The 7,797-nt window shown below is 57.8% G+C and overlaps 1 long non-coding RNA gene across 1 annotated transcript; it reads right to left on the bottom strand.

The window, feature by feature from the left end:
- Positions 1-4,469: 4,469 nt before the first annotated feature.
- Positions 4,470-6,672, bottom strand: LOC116757404. Its single transcript, XR_004350953.1, has 2 exons — positions 6,543-6,672; positions 4,470-5,595 (listed from the first exon to the last, which is right to left on the bottom strand). It is a non-coding gene; the product is annotated as an uncharacterized LOC116757404 (long non-coding RNA).
- Between the last annotated feature and the right edge of the window lie 1,125 nt (positions 6,673-7,797).

Genomic DNA, 7,797 nt, shown 5'->3' with positions numbered 1-7,797 from the left:
CGCTCGTGGGGCAGATGCAGTCGCGGCCCCAGTTCCTCCCAGGCCCCCGGGGAGAACCCTTCGGTGGCCCTGCCCCAGCCGGCCTTATCTCCCATCTTGCCACCCGCCGGCCGGCGCGCCTGGGACGACCTGCCCTCTTCCCCCTGGGTCGTCGGGCCGACCGGGAGAGCAGGTGTTCTGAACTTCAGTTTTCTCTTCTGTAAAATGGGGGACGATGACACTTGTTGGATTAGGCAACGCACGGAAAAATGCTAGAACAGCTCCCCTTAGTGTTCAGTAAGTGTGAGGGCCGCTCCCAGCTCCCTTCCCGGGCGCCTGTCCCGCTCCCCTGGGCCCTCCTGGCGGCTGTACGTGGGGGGAGGGAGGACGCACCGGCGGACCCGCCAGAGGTACTGGGAGCCGAGGGGGCGCGGAGCGCGCTGGTGCGTGGGGGGCAGAGGGGCCTTCGGCCTGGGCCGGGCCGGGGGGCGGCTGAGTCATGCCCTGCCAGCCGGACAAGTCTTTTTATTTACCCTCTTCCTTTAAAGGGTTTACAGGAAGTGATCGCTGGCTCCTCCAGGGTTCCCGGGGGGCGGGGGGCGGTGGCGGCAGAAGGGAATCTACGGGGGCCCCAGCCGCTCCGGGGCCAGCCCCTTCCAACACCCCGCCGGGCTGTGACCTGGGCAGGTGGTGCAAAGCAAGCGGAGCAAGGAGGGCACGAGTCCGTTGGGGCTGTGAGAGCCACGCCCCCTCCTGGTGCAAGATGGAAACGCAGGTACCCTGGTTCAAAAAGTATTCATGGTATTTTTCAGGACTGTGAAGGCAGAGCATAAAGCCAATGTGGGACCTTCTGGGTGCGGGGCCCGTCCGGCCGGCCGTGGAGCCAACCCTGCCCCACCTGCCCCCGCTCTGAGGCCTTGGGCAAGTCCCAACCCTGGCCCTTCAGGGTCACCGTGAGGAGTAAGGTGCACCGCTGGCTCAGATGAGTGGCTTGGGCCAGGCCTCTGCAGATGGACACGCCCACCTGTGCGTCCAGGGCAACTGTCAGCGGTGTGGCAGAGGGCAGGGGGTGCCCAGGACTCTGGCCTGCGGGAGGGAGCACAGGACAAGCATAGGGACGCTGGTCAGTGTTGGGGGGAGGGGCGGAGCTGGAATCGGCAGGCCCGTGGGGTGGCAGGCCAGAGGGTGAAGGGAGCACAGGGTGGGTGGGTGGGGAGACAGAGCGCCCCTCAAGACAACACAGGGCAGACTTATAAGGGGGTGAGCTCCCCATCACTACAGGCATCCCAGCAGAGCTGGTAAAGGGAATTCCAGCATCAGGCAGGGTGAGACTGCTGACCCGCCTTCCCGCAGGCTCTCTGTCCTGAGGGGGCCCTGGGCTGTCGGGGCCACGGGAAAGGCAGCCCAGGGGCCAGGCTGCTGCCTCTAGGAAGCCACTGTGAGCCCCCTGGGTGTCCAGCGCTCTGCCGGGACCCCTCCGAGGCCCACCAGCCCGTTTCCCCCACCCGGGGGCCAGTCATTGGAACCTCAGGGCCAGGCAAACCACAGACACTCGGCACTGCTTAAGCACCTACCGTGTGCCTGTAAGCCTGGCTGGTGCTAGGACCCCGAGGAGAGGGGAGAGGGGAGAAGCCCTGCCTGCCCTGGGGAGTACAGGGTTGGGGGTGGGCAAGAGGACAGCTTGGAGGTCTCCATGGGGAGGGCGGGGTGCCACAGGGGGATTCCCAAGGAGCCCAGGTGAGCGAGGCCCAAGGTGGGCATTCTTCCAGCCCCATTTCACAGACGTGGTAGCGGAGGCCCCAGGGAGGGCGGGGCAAGAGAGACAGGAAGGGATGTGAGAGGCCTTGAAAACCAGGTGAGGCCAGGTGAGGTGCACTTCGCCATGCCCACCCAGCACTCCTCTCTTTGTCCCCAACAGCCAGGCCTTTCTGGGGAGAGTCAGTCGGTGACCAATGACCTGGGGGGGACGTGGTCTGACAGGTGGGCATCCGCGGGAGCTGGGAAAGCAGGTCACAGGGGGTGGGGAGCCCACTGCCACTCTCCCCGGAGGATGGGGATGGGCTGGTGGAAATCCCCCCCAGGCAGCTTCACCACCAACGCCCCTGCCCCGGGGGGCCTGGAAACCCCTCCAGCCAGAGGCCCGTGGGCCGCCTGGCCAAACCAGCAGGAACCCAGAGCAAGGAGGGGACCCTGTCCCCACGCCTGAAGCAGGCCTGTCTGAGGGTCCCTCTGGAACATGAGGAGGAAGCAAAGCGCTGACCTTGCAACCCCAGCGAAGGTCTCTCGGGGAGACACCCCTGAGCCATTTGATAGCTAGGAGCCCAGAGGACCCACCAGGCTGGCTTCCTGCAGGGGACCGAGGCCCTGGGTGCGGATGCGGGCTGCGGCCCATCAGGGCGCCAGGCCAGGTTGGTGCTGGGGAGGGAGGAGCCCAGCCTGAGGGTCAGGGGCCTGGCACCCTCGGGGAGGCCCGTGTGCGCCCTGCTTTCTTCCTCAGGGTCACCCCATGAGGCGGGGGCCGCTGGGTTGCTTTCTTGGTGTTTGCAAGGACCGGGTGGGGCTCCTCAGAGGAGTTAAGCGGCTCAGCAGAGGTCACCCAGCCCGCCAGTGGGATTCAGATTCATCCTATTGCATCCCGAGCCTGGGGGCAGGAACCAGCCTCTGCCTGAAGGGCTGAGCAGGCTCTGGGCTGGGGATGTTCGGTGGCTGCTTCTCAGACGGGGAGGGGCCAGCGCGGGGCCTTGCCTTGAGACAGTGGCGTCAGAGAGCGTAGGTCTGAGCCAAGTTTACTAATATTTATCCAAGGGCCGCATCCGGGATTCACGCGGAGCCTGAGGAGACCCCCTCCCCCCACCCCCCACCCCCACCCCCGTCCCACCAGGCAGACGAGACTGGTCCCCAGACATCCGGCTGGGGACACCTGTCATCCCTTCCAGCTGGGTGAGGATGTAAGGCAGCTGGGGCAGAGAGAGGACACCTCTTCGAAACTCCCCGAGTGAGGTCATTTCCCCAGCGGTGACGAGGCCAGGCCCTCCAGGCTCTGGCCCAACCAGCCTGGCGAAAGGAAGATGAGGACGCTGTGCATCACGGGCAGCCCCTGTGCCTGGGGCTCTTCCTGTGAGTGGCAGTGCTCAGGGACAGCCCTGAGGGACAGGTCCCCTGCTCCCCTGCCTGGAAGACACCCCCCCCCCCCCACCACTTGCCTCTTCCAGGAAGCCTTCTGGGATTGCCGGGGCACACCCTCGGGCCTGCTCCCACCAACCACGTTGACTGCCAGGCCTTGGAGTTCCATTGCCTGCTCCATGCAAGCCTGGGGCGGGCCGGGGCAGCGGGGTAGGGGGGAGGCCCCAGCTGCCCGGAGTTGTAGCACCTGAGAAGTGGCCTGATGTCACCTGACCTGAGCCCAACATAGCCCATTGGCCGTGGCCTGTGACTCAGGCCTGCCCTCAGTCCCTCTCCCCAAAGCTGCAGCCTGGGAAAAGTGAGAGGTCCAAGGGCGGGAGGCAGGCCGCCTGTCCCCACCTGGTTTCAGGCTCTCACTGTCAGCCTGGCCTTGGTCTCTCAGGTTCATCCCTCTGTCTGGCTCCCTGAGCCCCTCAGCTGGAGTCCGACAGGCAGGCCCCACCTCACAAGGCGCTGGGGATCGAATGAGAAACAGTGACACACCACCCAGAGCGCCTTTACCTCTTGGGTCCTGGCAAGCGCCCATTCATCCCTCAGTACCCTGCTCAGAAGTCACTACCAGCTCCTAAAATGCAGTGACAATGTCTTAGTCTTTGGGGCCCTCAGGGCCCAGCCCAGGCACTCGCGAAGTGTTTTTGGAAATGAGTGGGCCTAAAAAGCATCTACCTCCCTATCCAAGAGACCCAGCTCTCTGCTCAGAGCAACTGATGTCAGTGGAGACTGTTTGCTTGTCTGTGAAACCAGAACACCTCGGGGCGGGGTGGGGGGTGTCTGGTGGCGGGGACAGGGCCAGGCTGGTCCAGGCCTGGGGGAGCTGAGAGGAGGGGCCTCTCCCATCATCACAGAGTGCGGAGCGGGTAGGGGAGCCAGCTGTCATTCCTGTCACTCAGCAGAGACTGCCCAGGGCCTGGTTCACGGGGACAAGGGACCTTTCTGGAATCTCGGATGAATGTATGAACAAAATACAGGAAAGGGGGGAGGGCGAGTGGGCAAGGCATGGCCACCACCTTCTGGACGGTGCTCAGCCCTTGCAGCTGCCTGGGCTGCGTCATCACAGGACAGAACATCTTGCTCCCGCCCACCCTGCCCCCAGAGTCTGTGCAGCAGGTCTGGGCTGGGACCCTGTCATGTGTATTTTTGTTTTCTCTTTTCGGTCATGTGTATTTCTGTTTTCCTTCGATTTATTTTAGGCCGTGCCGTGCGGCATGCAGGATATTAGTTCCACAACCCGGGACCGAACCCGTGCCCCCCGCGGTGGAAGCACGGCGTCTCAACCACTGGACCGCCAGGGAAGTCCCTGTCATGTGTATTGTAATCAAGTTCTTTACTACTTTAAACATTTACCAAAATAGTTACCAACTGTTGACATAAAAAGTAAAAACTGGCTGAAATGATTTCAAAGCTCTATTTCAAAGTTCTGAGCGCTCCTCTCTCGCGACCCCACCTCAGGTCCACTCTTGATGCGGTTAAGTGACCTTTGATCCTTTTTACTGGGTTGGCCAAAGTGTTCGTTTTTTTCCGTGAGATGGCTCTGGTAGCGCTCACTTGTCTTTAACTGTATTCAAGACAATTTTGTTAGGTGGCATTGTGACAGCTGTCACGTCAGCGTGCATTTAAAAAACTTATCAAAATTGGTGGATTTTTCTGTAGCCATTTTAATACTGAAGATGGAAGAAAAACGACATTTTCGGCACATTATGCTCTATTATTTCAAGAAAGGTAAAAACGCAACTGAAAGGCATAAAATGATTTGTGCGGTGTATGGAGACGGTGCTGTGACTGATCGAACGTGTCAGAAGTGGTCTGTGAAGTTTCGTGCTGGAGATTTCTCGCTGGACGATGCTCCACGGTCAGGCAGACCCGTTGAAGTTGAGAGCGATCAAATCGAGACATTAATTTAGAACAAATCAATGTTATACCACGCGGGAGATAGCCGACAGACTCAAAATACGCCGACAGACTCAAAATACCCAAATCGAGCGCTGAAAATCATTCGCACCAGCTTGGTTATGTGAATCGCTTTGATGTTTGGGTTCCACGTGAGTTAAGCGAAGAAAACCTTGACCGTACTTCCGCATGCGATTCTCCACATAAACGTAACGAAAACGTCCCGTTTTTAAAACAAGTTGTGACGGGCGATGACAAGTGAATACTGTACGATAACATGGAATGGAAGAGATCGTGGGGCAGCGAAATGAACCACCACCAACCACACCGGAGGCCGGTCTTCATCCAAAGAAGGTGATGTTGTGTATAGGGTGGGATTGGAAGGGAGTCCTCTATTATGAGCTCCTTGCAGAACGCCAAACGATTAATTCCAACAGACACTGCTCTCAATTGATGAAAAGTGTCCAAGAAGTTCTGATTCATCCGCTTTATTCACCAGACATTGCACCTTCGGATTTCCATTTATTTCGGTCTTTACAAAATTCCCTTAATGGAAAAAATTTTCAATTCATTAGAAGACTGTAAAAGGCACCCGGAATAGTTCTTTGCTCGAAAAGATAAAAAGTTTTGGGAAGATGGAATTACGAAGTTGCCTGAAAAACGGCAGAAGGTAAATGGAACGAAACGGTGAATACGTTGTTAATAAAGTTCTTGGTGAAAATGAAAAATGTGTTTTTACTTAAAAACCAAAAGAACTTTTTGGCCAGCCCAATAAAAAATGCATTGGCGTTTCCTCAAAAAATTAAGAATAGCATTAACATGTGATCCAGCAATTCCACTTCCGGGTCTGTCCCCAGAAGAAGCAAGCAGAGACTTGAGATGGCTGCACACCCGTGTTCACAGCAGCCAAAGGTGGAAGCACGTGCCCGTCCATGGATGAACGGATACGCAAAACGTGGTCCGTGTACACAACGGAGTATCACTCAGCCTTAAAAAGGGAGGAAATCGTGACGCAGGCTACAACGTGGATGAGCCTTGGGGACATTACGCTCAGTGAAATAAGCCAGACGTAGAAGGACAAATTCTGTCCGATTCCACTCACACGAGGTCCCTGGAGTCGTCAAATCCATAGAGACAGGAAGCAGGACGTTGGGGGCCAGGGGCTGGGGGAGGGGAGAGGAGTGAGTGTTTCATGGGGACAGAGTGTCCGTTTGGGAAGGTGGAAAGTTCTGGAGACGGATGGTGGGGATGGCTGTCCAATATCGTGAATGAACTCCATGCCACTGAGCTGGCTAAGCTTCTAGAAATGGTCAAGATGCTAAATTGTATGTAATGTGTATTCTAGCACAACTGAGAAAATGTGAATATCCATGTCTGCAGACACGAGCTTGCATTTTTAATCTGTTTGATAGAAAGGGGGACAGGTCTTGTTTTCTTCTAGGTCGTGGGTGTCCCCCATGAGTCCGCCTCCCTTCCACCGGCCACATTCTCACCTAATCACCTCCTGTGCTGGGCCTCAGGCTGCAGTTCCCGTGGGCAATGTTGCCGGAGTGTCTGTGTGACGCTGACCATACCCATATGTGCGGCGTTTCACCAGGACAGCTGGGAGGACATGAATTGCTGAGTTAAACAAGTCACAACTCTGACAAGATTGCCTGCCAACCGATTTACAGCCCTCCTGGCAGTCAGGGTGCCCGTTTCCCCAAAGCTGGCCGAACAATGGATGCTCTGTATTACCAACTGTGGCCCAAAACGGGGTCCAGGCTCCAGGGGCGTTTCTCTGAGCCCCATGTGTCTGCCGTCTTTGCTCTTCACATGCTTGTGTCTGTCTGAACAGCTTCTGTAGGGGGTGACGGTGGCCCTCCCCCAAGAGATGTGTCCGTCGTCATCCCAGAACCTGTGAATGTGACCTTATACAGTAAAAGAGTGAATAGGGTCCCACTCACATGAGGTCCCCAGAGTTCTCATTCACAGAGACAGGAAGTAGACAGTGGGGGCTGGGGGAGGGGAGGGGCGTGAGTGTTTAACGGGGACAGAGCGTCAGTTTGAGAAGATGGAAAGTTCTGGAGATGGATGGAGGTGATGACCTTATATGGCAAAAGATGCGATTAAATTCATGACCTTGAGAGGAGGAGCTGCTCCTGGATTATCGAGGGGCCTGAATGCCAGCACACGTGTCCTCATCAGAGACACAGGAGAAGAGGAGGCCACGTGACAACAGAGAGAAGCTGGCGGGACGCGGCCACAGCCCAGAGATGCCTGGAGCCCCAGAAGCTGGAAAGGGCAGGAGCACCCTTCCCTAGAGCCACTGGAGGGAGCGTGGCCCTGCCAACACCTTGATTTTGGATTTCTGGCCTCCAGAACTGTAAAAGTGCTAAGTTTCTGTTTGTTTTAAGCCACCCAGCTTGTGGTCAGTTACAGCAGCCCCTGGACACTGATAGAGCTCCCAGGGAGTCTGGTGCTAAGCCTGCCCCACCCTCCCATCCACACCTTCTCACCCTCTCCTGGGCCTGCAGCCCAGTCTGATGGCAGATGGGGACCGGACAAGAGTGATGGGGTCGTTAGCTGACCATGGGTGGTGAGGTCCAGGCTTCCCAGGGACCACCGGTGAGCTCTGAGCTGGGTTTTCAAGGATGAGTAGGAGTTCTCCACATCACCTGGTTTGGACAATCAGCCCCTCACCAGGCACCGCAGTCTCGGGGCTGGTCTGTGCCCGTGGCCCCTCCCATCCACCAGCCCCATCCTGGC

The sequence above is a fragment of the Phocoena sinus genome, chromosome 8 (genome assembly GCF_008692025.1).
Source record: "Phocoena sinus isolate mPhoSin1 chromosome 8, mPhoSin1.pri, whole genome shotgun sequence".
Taxonomy (NCBI): domain Eukaryota; kingdom Metazoa; phylum Chordata; class Mammalia; order Artiodactyla; family Phocoenidae; genus Phocoena; species Phocoena sinus.
This window is presented reverse-complemented; position numbering and strand designations above follow the sequence as displayed.